At 40.3% G+C, this 12,209-nt stretch overlaps 1 protein-coding gene across 3 annotated transcripts in view; it reads right to left on the bottom strand.

Moving 5' to 3' along the window:
• LOC112104984 (melanopsin-like) overlaps positions 1 to 6,051 on the bottom strand; it is a 62,924-nt gene extending 56,873 nt beyond the window's left edge. For 2 of the 3 annotated variants that reach the window (XM_024197610.3, XM_029913676.1), the window contains exons 1-2: positions 5,973 to 6,051; positions 4,556 to 4,700 (exon numbers count right to left, since the gene is read on the bottom strand). The gene's annotated coding sequence lies outside the window, so the exon portion shown is untranslated. The remainder of the gene's footprint in view (positions 1 to 4,555; positions 4,701 to 5,972) is intronic. The other variant, XM_024197611.3, reaches the window with a different exon arrangement.
• Positions 6,052 to 12,209: the final 6,158 nt, after the last annotated feature.

Genomic DNA, 12,209 nt, shown 5'->3' on the forward strand with positions numbered 1-12,209 from the left:
ACTAGTATTCCTAGATGCTACTATAATACAAATAATAGTTTTATACATGTGCATGTTGCTTTACATAGGGAATTGAAAGTACTGGACCTGCCCAAAAGGAACTACCGAAAATAAATGCATACAATCTTTTTAAAAATTGTTCAGGTCACCTGTTAATGGAGTTAAATTTCCATCATAAGCCTGAATGACCTTTTTTGGGTTAAATAATACAGATTTCAATAAGAGGAAAACATTTTAAAAATTGTTAGAGGCACAACATACATGTTAGGAATTATGAGATTAATCTGATGATATGAAAAAGGCAAAGATATGCTGGCATATAAATAGGCATCATATTTTCTGAAACAACAACCCAATCTAAATTAGTGTGCATTCTATATAATGCAACATAAACCTCAATAAAACAAAAACAAAAGCTCATCATGCCTCTGCTTTTATTAGTAGCATTGCCAACTGTCAACATTATTTCTAACCATATCCCTTCAGTTGACTGTGGGAAGTACAAAGACTAAAGTTTCCTATGTTTATGTTCCCCCCAGTCCTCTTGACGGATGGTACTGAGAACTCTACGTGTAAAAACTAGAAGAAAAGAGGAAAAACAGCACCTGTAGCAATGCTTGTGTCAGTACAAGCTTGTTAAATAATTCTGACATTCCCATTACTGCCACTATCACAAGTGCATTAATAAAAAAACGCCACCAATTCCCTCTGTATGTTTTTTTTACACAAGTTTAAGTCTATTGCTGACCAAATTCAGCAAACAAGACAGCCTGTGGCTAATTCACTCAGATCTTATTAGCATTGTCAATGAGAAGATTGTGAATTGCCAGTCTAACAGAGATTATTATTTACTAATTGCTAACAGTGTGTTGCTCAATCTACAGCCATATAGGGGGTCTTACAAACTAGTTCAAACACTAACCAGGGCTGGCTCCAGGCACCAGCACAGCAAGCTGGAGCTTGGGGCGGCACGTGGAAGGGGGTGGCACGTCCGGCTCTTCAGTGGCAATTTGGCGGTGGGTCCCTCACTCCCTCTCGGCAGGAAGGACCTGCCGCCGAATTGCCGCCGATGAAGCAGCGGCGGAAGTGCCGCAGATCGCGGCTTTTTTTGGGGGGGAGGGGGGCTGCTTGGGGTGGCAAAAACTCTGGAGCAGGCTCTGACATGAACAGTTTAGATAGTAGTCAACGGACCTATGGCATTTTATACCAGCAGAGGATCTGGCTCACAGAGCCAAATTCTGCCCTCCTTTGCACCCAGGGTTACCCAGGATGTAAGGCAGGGCAGACTGTAGCCCATAAGATCTAAACCAGGTAATAATACAAGCTCAAAAAGGTTGAGAAGGTTTGGACTCTTCACCCAAAGGTATCACAGACCTAGTGGATTTGAAGAAGGTGAATGAAGCTCCTCTTTTCAATTTGCCTGCCCCTAGTTCCACAGACCTCCTTCATCTCTTTCTCTTTCTGACCTTTTCTATTACAGTAAGTATGTTTTTCACCTCCTATTGCCTCAGTTCTCCACACAACCACCACCCTTCTCCCTGAAATGAATGGACCCTCCAAGGCCTGCACATGACAAACACAGATAATTGTGTGATCTTGTTAGTGTCACCCTTATCTGTGCCACCCACTGCTATCCTATTATTTGCTATGGTATCGCTCATTGCATCTTACCTGTAATGAGATAGTAAGCTCTTTGCCACAGGAATTTTTATTTGTTCTATGAGGTGTCCAGTACAGTTTGGGATGCTGTGAAAAATATAATTATAATAGAGCAGGTATGGGATGTGTGGGAAACAAGAGGGCATTCGAATATAGGGTCTCCAAAGGACAGCAGAGAGAATTAGAAGGGAGACCTTACAGTCTAAGTCTAGAGTCAAAGAGGAGAAGCCCTTTGCTGGAAAGCATTTGTTTTCTCTTTGAATCAACTGGCAAGAACTTGGACAGGCTGGGAGGAGGGTTTACACATGGGAGATTATTTTATGGAACATCTTGAGGGTAGAGAAGCCTCATTAGAAGTTGTAAGCACACTGTTGACTCATATTTAGCTTGTGATCCACTATGACCCCCAGATCCTTTTCTGCAGTACTCCTTCCTAGTCATTTCCCATATTGTATGTGTGTGACTGATTGTTCCTTCCTAAAGTACTTTGGAGTACTTTGAGTACTTTGCATTTGTCCTTATTGAATTTCATCTCATTTTCTTCAGACCATTTCTCCAGATCATTTTGAATTTTAATCCTATCCTCCAAAGCACTTGCAACCCCTCCCTGCTTGGTACCATCTGCAAACTTTATAAGTTTACACTCTACGCCATTATCTAAATCATTGATGAAGACATTGAACAAAATTGGAGCCAGAGCTGATCCCTGTGGGAACCCACTCGATATGCCCTTCCGCCTTGACTGTGAACCCCTGATAACTTCTGTCTGGGAATGGTTTTCCAACCAGTTATGCAACCACCTTATAGTAGCGCCATCTAGGCTGTATTTCCTTAGTTTGTTTATTAAAACAGCCTCTCTCCTAGTAGCTTTCTCCACCTTCTGAACTGAAAAATGACAGCTGTTAAGTTATTATACAGCCAATGAGCAGGTACTGTATTGTATAACTAACCCATTAGCAAGGATGAGCAGAAAAGCCATGCCCGCCATATGGTCCAGACCCAGGCCGATATTGATCCACGTTGCAGACATAAATTGGGTGATGGTCCTCTTATGGAGCTATAAGAGGATTTAGTCCAACTCCGCAAGGTGTGGGTTCCTGCTGTTAGTTCCTGAGCAACCTCAGTGCTCCTTGGCCATGATAGAAAACTAGGTTGCTCAGAAACTTTCAAGACACACTAAGAACCTTGCAGGATTGGACAGAAAATGAGGACAGTGGGTACTGGAGATTTTTTCTAAAAGACAAAAGTGGTGAGTGGATTTGTGGCTTCTCTTTTGGATTTGATTGGGTTTCTGAGCAGAAATCTTAAACAGTTAAAAAATCCCGTTAACTGCCCATATTGACTGTGGAAAAAACAAAGAATTTGAGAAGCTTTCAAAATCATCTCAGGCTTTTTTTTCTTGTTATACAACATAGACTTTTTATGCCAGAGTACATGCTCTTGGGCTGTAACTGAACCTCCACAGCAATGAAAAAGGTACTCTATGTTTGGCTTTGGGATTCACAACTTAATTAGGGACAGAGTCTGTTTTGTGACTCCTGAGCGGCACAGCACAGAAGACTCATCCCGCGGGCTGGGGGGACAAAGGCAGCCTTAAACCATTTTTGTGCCTCCCAGATTCTGAGCTGCTGCAAGGACTGAAATAACATGCTCCACTCTCCCCTATCCACCACCACCTCTACAGCACAGGTTAGAGCAGCCTCAGGGGCACAGTTAATTTGGTCACTCATTGTTATGATTTTATGTTTATCATGGCAATTGCTTCTCTATGAAAAAGTGGCTATAACCCCACTTTAATTTACATTTTCTTGCAGTTCCTCTGTATCTGTGTTACAATATATAAGGGATCTCAAACTCCTTTATATATTGACAGGAGAATGCATGTGGGTCTAAGAGAATCTAACAAAGTGCAACAGTGGATTAACTATTCCCCAAAACAAACATACAATCTAAAAAAATTGACAATGCCTTAGGAATAAACCAGTTATATCCTCAACATCACCTATCAGTAACCCCGAGTTCCCCGCATACCCAGGCTCATGACTCAATGTGGGGAGGGGAAATTACTAAATTCAGTTGTTTTGCAATTAATAGGACTTGACAGCTTTAAATGTGATTCACATGAAGGCTTCACAGTGCACAGAACTAATCAATAAAAATGAAAATGTAATGATTGGTGAAGTTTATCATTTTGTTTTGTCTGTTACAAAACTGTCTAATTTTTCCACATGCATACTTTCATGCCTCTGAAGTTTGTCTAACAGAGCCTTAAAGTGCAAATTCTACTCTGAAAATTATATAAAAATGGCATCAGATCTGCTTTCTGGGTGCATTCAGAATTATATCTGCTGACAGTGATAAAAATATGTTTTACTTCTATTATTCCTGAAAAGTCAGCACAGATAGGAGAATGATTTGGATTCTCCTCCTTCTTGCACATCATCGGCAGTGTTATGACAGGGATGTCCAGCCATGGTCTTACAAGTTATTTTTCTTAGCATATGAGCAAGTTTTTAGTCCTGGAAGAAATGCTGTGTTGTTTGTTCTGTTGTGGTTCCTTTAGGGGAACGGTGGCAAGCAGCTACGGCGTTTGCTCTCTGCCTTAATCTCTGTAACTATAGACAGTTCTTGAGGCAGAGTTGCTCCAGGAGAACTGAGCATTGGTGTTTGTCTGAGAGTTCTGAGAGGATTGTTTGCATGCTGTTTGTGACCACTTCTCTTTCCAGACTTGTGTATATGTGTAAAAAACCAAGTTACACTAAGAATATACTCAGTCTGCACAACTGATTTCTCCTCCAGCCAGAAACTGACTTGTAAGGCCCCAACATTTGATACTACTCGGTAGAGGCATGACAATAGCATTCTTTATTAAGTTCCAATTATACAGCCATTACACCTGTAGTAACCAACTGAAAGCAATATGGTGCCACAGATGCTACTTGAGAGCCTGATCTGACCTGCAGAGCCTTTATCATTGGTGATGGTATGTGAGAAAGAATTAACTCAGATTTATCTGCAAATCCCAAGTGGACTTTCTGATGCTGGCAATTAGGGAAAAATAAATGTTTTTTCCATGTAAGCATATTTTATCTGGAAATCATTGAGACAAACACAATTCTATACTGCCATTTTTTTAAAGTGACCAATGCTAAGACTCTAAAGTACACAGAAGATATTTTCTGTTGAGCGGGATAAGAAAGAGGACTTTTTACACTGTACATGTATTTTTCCATCTTCCCTATATTTGATAAAAGTTTATGCCTATTCAGTAAATGGAATTGGTAACAAAATGTGCATTTCCCTAAATCACGCCTGCACTATTTAAGAATATGCACACAGGTTATTGTTGGGCAGAGTTTCAAACATTATTATAAGCCATAGTGTGGACAGGATCAAACTGACTAGGACCATATGGCCTTCCTTTGCAGCTGGTTTTCAATGCAAAGCACTACTGGAGCCTTGCTTTGACTGCTCTGGTTAACTGGATGTTCCATTTCTCAAAGTGGATATACACAGATGGACAAGCATGTAAGAAATGTGGTAGAGGGAATTTATGCATGGTGGGGTCTAACATAGGTGACAGACTTGTAGTACAGATTTCGTGGGAAAAATGGAATTAGCACATTTCCTAGCCAATTTTCAAGAATACAACCCCACTGAAGTGTTATTTTATATTACAAATAAAAACAATTTAAATGATCAAACATTTACTTTTCGGCATGTCACATGCACCCATCCAGCTCAAAGAAATTGTACATAAAACATCCAAAGAATCCAAATAGACATAATCTAAGATGCACTTTCGTGGTCAGCACAAACTTATAGAAAGTCTTCCTTCATCTTGAAGCAACTTTGCGTATATTTTTTAACCCACTCATCAAAACCTAACCCAACACACAGCAAAAATGATAAGCATAGGAACAGAGTCTGAAAGTAATAACTCAAGCCAAATTAGAAACACAATACTATCCATTGCTATCTATATTTGACTGAATTGGGGGCCCAATCCATCTCCCATTACCAAAAATCTCATTGACTTCTATGGCAACAGGACCAGGCCCTTGAAATGGAAGCTAGGGCATTTCCCTCATAACACGCAACATTGGATTTCTAGTCTTTTTGCATCTGATATTACTTGCAGATGCATCCCTGCAATTGCTATTAAGCTAGTAAGGATTATGCATGCATATACGAGAGCAGAGTTGTGTACTCTGACAGACCTGATCAACTCTAACATCATATAAATAATGCTAACTATTATTATGATTGCTTCTCTCTATCCTTCATGTTTTCTTTTACACAAGTGTTCTTACCCCAGGAAAAGAGATGCTGCATCCTGCTGCTGTACAAAATCTTTGGGATTTTCTCTTAGAATTTCTGTATAGATTGTTTTCACGTTAAATGAATACATGCTTTAGCATCCTGTAAGAGCAAACACCTGTGGAACACTTGTGGAAAGTGAGACATGCTAATTTACCAACAGACCTTTTCAAGTTAAAGCACCAAAGTTTAGAGAGAAGGTTCACTTTTTCTATGACTTTTCAAGGCATAAAGGAGAGGAGTATTAATAAGTGCCAAGTTAATGGAAGAAAGAGCTGGTTTCCCATTGAAAATCTTAACTAAAGGTAAATTCTGCCATTAAACTTAAGACATTTAATAGGAACTTCAAACTAAGGGTAAAACGTTAAAAGTGCTTAAGTGACTTAGGAACCTACATTTCATTGAAAGTCAGTGGGGCTTGTGCTACTAAGTGCCTAGGGTGCTCCCACTGGTACTGCAAACCTTTGGTGTATCACAGGGGTAGGCAACCTATGGCCTTGTAGGTCTGTCCTGCAGCAGGAGCCAGGAGACAGCCAGGGAAGTTAAGGACCCACTCCAGCCAAAAAAGAAAGCTACTGGCTTCCCAGTGAAGGACAATGGTCCTTCCGATTGACCTACATCTCCACCAGACAGCTACGGCTTGTAGGAAGATGTGGGGGGCATTTTTTGTTATTTTACTTAGTTTATGGGCATTTCATGTCCAATTATTGCTGTAGGACTGGTTGCTTATTCATCTGTTCGCTACATCATTAATTCCTTTGCCTGTCCTCTTTCCTTTCTTTTAATTTACCCCTCTCCTTTCTGGGAATAAAATGTTGTTTATCCTTATCTGTTGGGCCTTGATTTCCTCTCATAATTAACAGTAATGTCCTAGAGGCCACAAGGGTTGTTTGTTTATGTCTGCAGCCAGTAGGTAGAGGCACTGGGCCCCAAGAACCCAGGGCCCATTGGTCGTAAGGTGGACACAGAGCCACTTGGAGGAAGGACTCTACTATGCTTGGGGATCAAGGCTGCCCCAGAGGTGGAGTACATACTTACATCATAAATAGAATATATTTTCCAAGGTCCTTGATGATGTTCCCGTCCAGAACTATCACTATAACAACAAACTTCAAATGCAGGAGATATACCGTCAAATCCAAGTGCCATGTTCAATTACTTAAGAACTTTTGAGGAAGACAACACTGTTGGGTTAATATAGAGTGATGAGAATAAATGTAGAGTGGTCATTTTGTGAAATAAGAAATTGCAGGTTATACATGGAAAATCTCTGGTATCAGAAGAAAAAAAATCTTCTAAAACCCTCCCAACATTAAAAGAATATCCCATTATTTTAAACCTGTACCTTTATATTATTATTATTTGAATTATCATAGTGCTCCATTGAGATAGGCACTGTATCTGTATAACCTGGGCTGAATCATGGCTCCTTCAAGTGGGGAACTTGAAGATTTTCCTATGCTATGTGACTTCAAATACTACCTATATATTCAATGTACCAAGTAAATTCAGAAGTTTATAATATTTTAGTGCTAGAAGATGTTAATGTATGTGTCACAGGGCGCCTCTGTTGCTACCCAGTGTACTTCATTGCCTGTTTGCATGGTCACAAACACACACTAGGTTGTCACCCTTTCACCAAGCATGTATTTACTCTTTCGTTACAAAGCAACATTGTGTAATGCAAGCTTGCAGCAAGAGGATGCTTCCATGCAGCCCTCACTCCTCAGCTGAGGCTCACCCTCTGAGCTTTCCTTCTCAGTCCCCTACTTCCTGTCCCTTCCACTTATATCTCCTCAATTAAATCATTAGCCCAGTGATTACCACCCCGGTGATCATAATCCACCAACAGAAAGTGTTTAATTGCTCATAGCTAAGCCTGCACCTTCTGCAGCAACATCAATGACCAGGGTGCTACTAATAGTGCCGCGTCACAATACTGTCAAAAGAAACCAGACTGTATGCCAATATAAGAAACAAATCCAATCAAGACATAATATGGACTCAAATATATTTGTCCCAAGCCATTTGATTCTTCAATTTCCTTGGCTTGTTCACTAGACTTCAGCTTTTTTTGGCACCAAGAAAAGCCCTAGCCTTAGCTGGTGATTCATAAAAATGTTACCATAAGTTCTAATGACTGATGGAATTTATTTTATGATATCTTTAGATTACATGATGGATAAGATAAAAGGAATTATAATCCGGTCATTATTAATAACAGCTGTGACAACCAACAATTTTGAATAAGTTAAAAGCATCTTTCAATAGGTAATTATTTCATCCATTACAGAACCCATGGGCAATAACACATATTGTTATTTATGAGTTCAAGCACTTCACTATTGTAATGTAAATCTAGGGATGACACCACTGACCTGAACAAAGCTCCAACTGGTTCAGAACACAGCAGCCCATTTGCATAACAAAAGACCCCCAAGAGCATTTCCACCTCTGCACTGGCTCCAAATGAACACCACATCAGACTCAAAGTTTCAATCTTTATCTTCATAGCTCTCCAGGTGATTGGTCCAAGTTACCTGAGGATCTGCCTCACAAAGCATCATGATCATGACAACTCCATTCCACTGGAACCAAGGAACTGTTACCTCCAAGAATGAAACTTGTGTGACCAGGAAACAGAATTCCCTAGGCAACAGGCTCAGGACTGTGGAACTCACTTTCAGGTGAGATCAGAATGACAACCAACCTCAGAGCCTTCAGAGCAAAATGATCTTTCTTTGGCCTATCTTGCCCATTGTACCCCATCACCATAAACAAAAAAAACCCAGTGTACTGTCTGGATAATGGAGGGGAAAATCAAAGAATTGTGTATGTTCACTTTAATACATTTGTAAAGCTTTCAGGCACTACATTGATTGAAGGTGCTGTATAGATAGATCTATATGTTAATGCTACCAAAACCCAGAGATGGAATTACAGTTTTATAGGAAGAATTATGGTGTATTCATCACCATAATTTTGTCTTGTTCCATTTAACCTGTGTAAGCCAGTGGTCTCAATGAGCTTTCCCCTGCCATCTACTGATGAATTGGGGGAAAAGGGCTCAGGGCAGACCATATTTGAATAGACACCTATTCTGCCTAGATACGTAGACATGCTTGCTTGCCAAATATATCATTTTTGACTGTTTTGGGGTTAAAATTCACTTAAGTCATGCAAAGGGTAATGAAATGTTGTTATCCTTATTGTATGACTACAGGGCAGCAGGACTGTACATAATATACCCAAAGTGAAGGGGAGTCACCCTAAATTTAACCTCACTCACTCAATGGGTGTAGTTATGCCAAATCCAAGAAAAAGTTAGAGGGGGTGGAGACAGGTGTTCTTATCCGGTTGCATACACTCTCTTAGATGCCATTTGACCCTCCCCTCTAATGTTTAAAGCCAGAGCTGATCAGACTCAGTTGCGAGTCCTTGTTTCTTCTCAGTGATCACTGGAGCTGAAATCACTGATAAGCTGGTCTAGGGGCCTAAGCCTTAGGCTTTGTCTATACTGCACTTTCATCGGTAAAACTTTTGTTGTTTAGGAGTGTGAAAAAAACACCCCCCCGAATGACAAAAGTTTTACCCACGAAAAGCCCCAGTGTGAACAGTGCTTTGTCAGCAGGAGATCTCTCCCACCGACAAAGCTACCGCCTTTCGTTGGGGGTGGATTTATTTTGTCGGCAGGAGAGCTCTCTCCTGCCGACAAAGAGCGGCTACACGGCCCACCTTTTAGTGGCACAGCTGTGTTGCTAAAAGGTGCATAGTGTAGACATAGCCTTAGATCTGGTGTGGGGACAGCATTGCAGTGAAAGACAACTCAGAAGAGGCATCAGTGAAGTTCTCCAGTACCCAGTTAAATGACGAAGAGCTGAAATCACTAAGGACTGGAAAAGGTGATGGAACCTCAGAATAGACAGCAGTGAGCAGTGGCAGCAGCAGCATGCTGCAAAGGCAACACTATAGAGATGGCAGTGACAGAGGCACCACTCAACCATCACTCTCCCTCAGGGGCAGGAGATGAACCCACTCGAATACACCCCTGGACTCTGGGATGTTGCTGACCTGGGACAACAAACCATGAATGGGAGGCAGCGCAGGGAAGGGAGAAACGGCATGTTAAAGGGACATTCATCCATCGGACTTTCACACTGCAAGGAGGGAAACTGAGATAAAGGACTACTGCCAAAGATACTATGGGGCGGGTGTTTACTTACTGTTTGTATAATTTTGAATAACTGTTGCTGTGTTTCCCAAATTAATGCTGTCTTCCTTCTCTTCTTAATAAAAGTTCTGTCTTCTTATCCATAGACTCAGTGCTTACAAGTGGGGAAGTAATGGGACTCACATGTGTCCAGGAGTGGTGTTTAGTTTCCCCAGGTTTCTGGGTGGAGGCACGAGCTGATTCTGTTTTGTAATGTTCAGAGGAAACCCTACACACTTAACCCACCCCTTGTTGCTGCTGACACCACCTGGCAGAAGGGTCATTCTTGTAGCAGTTTCTCTCACTGTGGCTTTAATTCTGTAGGCATTAAGGGCCAGATTTTCCAAAGGTATTTAGGTGCCTAAAGATGGAGACAGGTGGGATTTTTCTAAAGTGCCTAAGCAGGTTAAGTGCCTAATTCTTTTTGAGTTCAGTGGGGTTAGATGCCTAACCCGCCTAGGCACCTATCTGCATATTTAGATGCCTAAATGCCTTTGAAAATCTGTCCCTAAGTGATTTTTATATATATAAAACTTTGTATGGTCTTAGGCTAAATAGCATACTGTCCAAATAACCTTTGGTTTAAGGTCAATGGATGCTCCAGCAGCAGTGGATAATGTTATCAGTCTAGAAGGCTGAATCAGCAATTTGTCAGGAGGTGAACCATGCTTATTTATATGCAAATTTATATAGGATTTTAATCTGAGAAGAACACATAGTTATTTGTTTTTAGTTTATATATTTAAATTTCAAAACTGTTCTCCTCCAGAAGACAAAAGGACCTCTAGGGTGAATTTGTAATTAACAATTTGAAGGTCTAGGTCATGCCTTGGTGCAAGCAGATTATTTTGCATTGCCATGGGGAGAAAGAGTTTTATGGAGAATAAACAAGTGTTTCAGTGAAAACAGGCAAATTTCTTTGAAATTAAAAAAGCTAACAGTATAGAAAGTATAAAAGTAAAATGTAGCACCAAAGATACTTTATAGAGGAAGTTTCAAACAATGCTGGTAAAAAGATAAGGAAATTAAACTTGTGTGTATTTGGGGAATAATTAAAAGCACAGGACAGATTTGTAAGGATGGTTAAATCAAATGGTAAAGTGTACTTTGACACCTCTTGTAAGAGTGTCTCTATACATACATTAAAACTAACTTCTATATAACTAAGAAAGCTTTATTAGCACACAAACACATTCCTTTTGGAGGGACATGTGACACTTCACATTGATGAAAGAGAAAGAATGGAATAGCTTTGAGCTGGGGGAGCATCCAGATAGCCCTAAAGCAACTATGTAGGGGACATGGAGGAGTCCTTACTCCTGCTATTATCTGGTGCAGCTGTGTTAGGGCTAGAGACAATCTAACCTATAGTAGCAGAATTCTAAATGGGTGTCTGTTTAACTGCAGTAATTCAGGACATTTCTATTGCTCCATCATAATAGGAATTTGGAATCTATATCCCTGAAACAACTCTTGCATTAGTTTTCCAACATCAGCCCAGAACTTACAACAAAATGGTAGAGGGAACACTACGATGGAAGACAGCTTTTTTTTTTTATTTAAAAGGTAAACCCAAGAGTTTTACAAAAATAGAAGCCCACAAATCAATTCAGATAGAGCCTGTTTTTATTATGGGACACATCACAAAACCTACCAGCCAGCAATTTCTGAGATTCCAACACTATTTTATAGAAACAAGGTAGGTCAAGTAACATCCTTTATTGGACCAACTTCTATTGAGACAAGCTTTCATGTTTATACAGAGCTCTTCTTCGGGTCTTGGAAAGACACTCAGGGTGCCATTGCTAAATACAAAGTGGAACAATAAACCCAGTGTAGTAAATCCATTGTTGTAATAAACCCAGTGTCTTTATTAAGCCCAGGATTTTTAGTGTCTAGAAAAGTTAAGAATTTAAGCGCTCAGGGTCGTCTTTTAAAGGTGTGCAGGTTTCCTTGGAGAATAGGGACTGAGAGGTCAGATACGGAGATAAAATATTTTTTTTGCAAAAACTCTTTTTGA

Source organism: Terrapene carolina, unplaced genomic scaffold, assembly GCF_002925995.2.
Source record: "Terrapene carolina triunguis isolate 2854851 unplaced genomic scaffold, T_m_triunguis-2.0 Scaffold789, whole genome shotgun sequence".
In the NCBI taxonomy this organism is placed as follows: domain Eukaryota; kingdom Metazoa; phylum Chordata; order Testudines; family Emydidae; genus Terrapene; species Terrapene triunguis.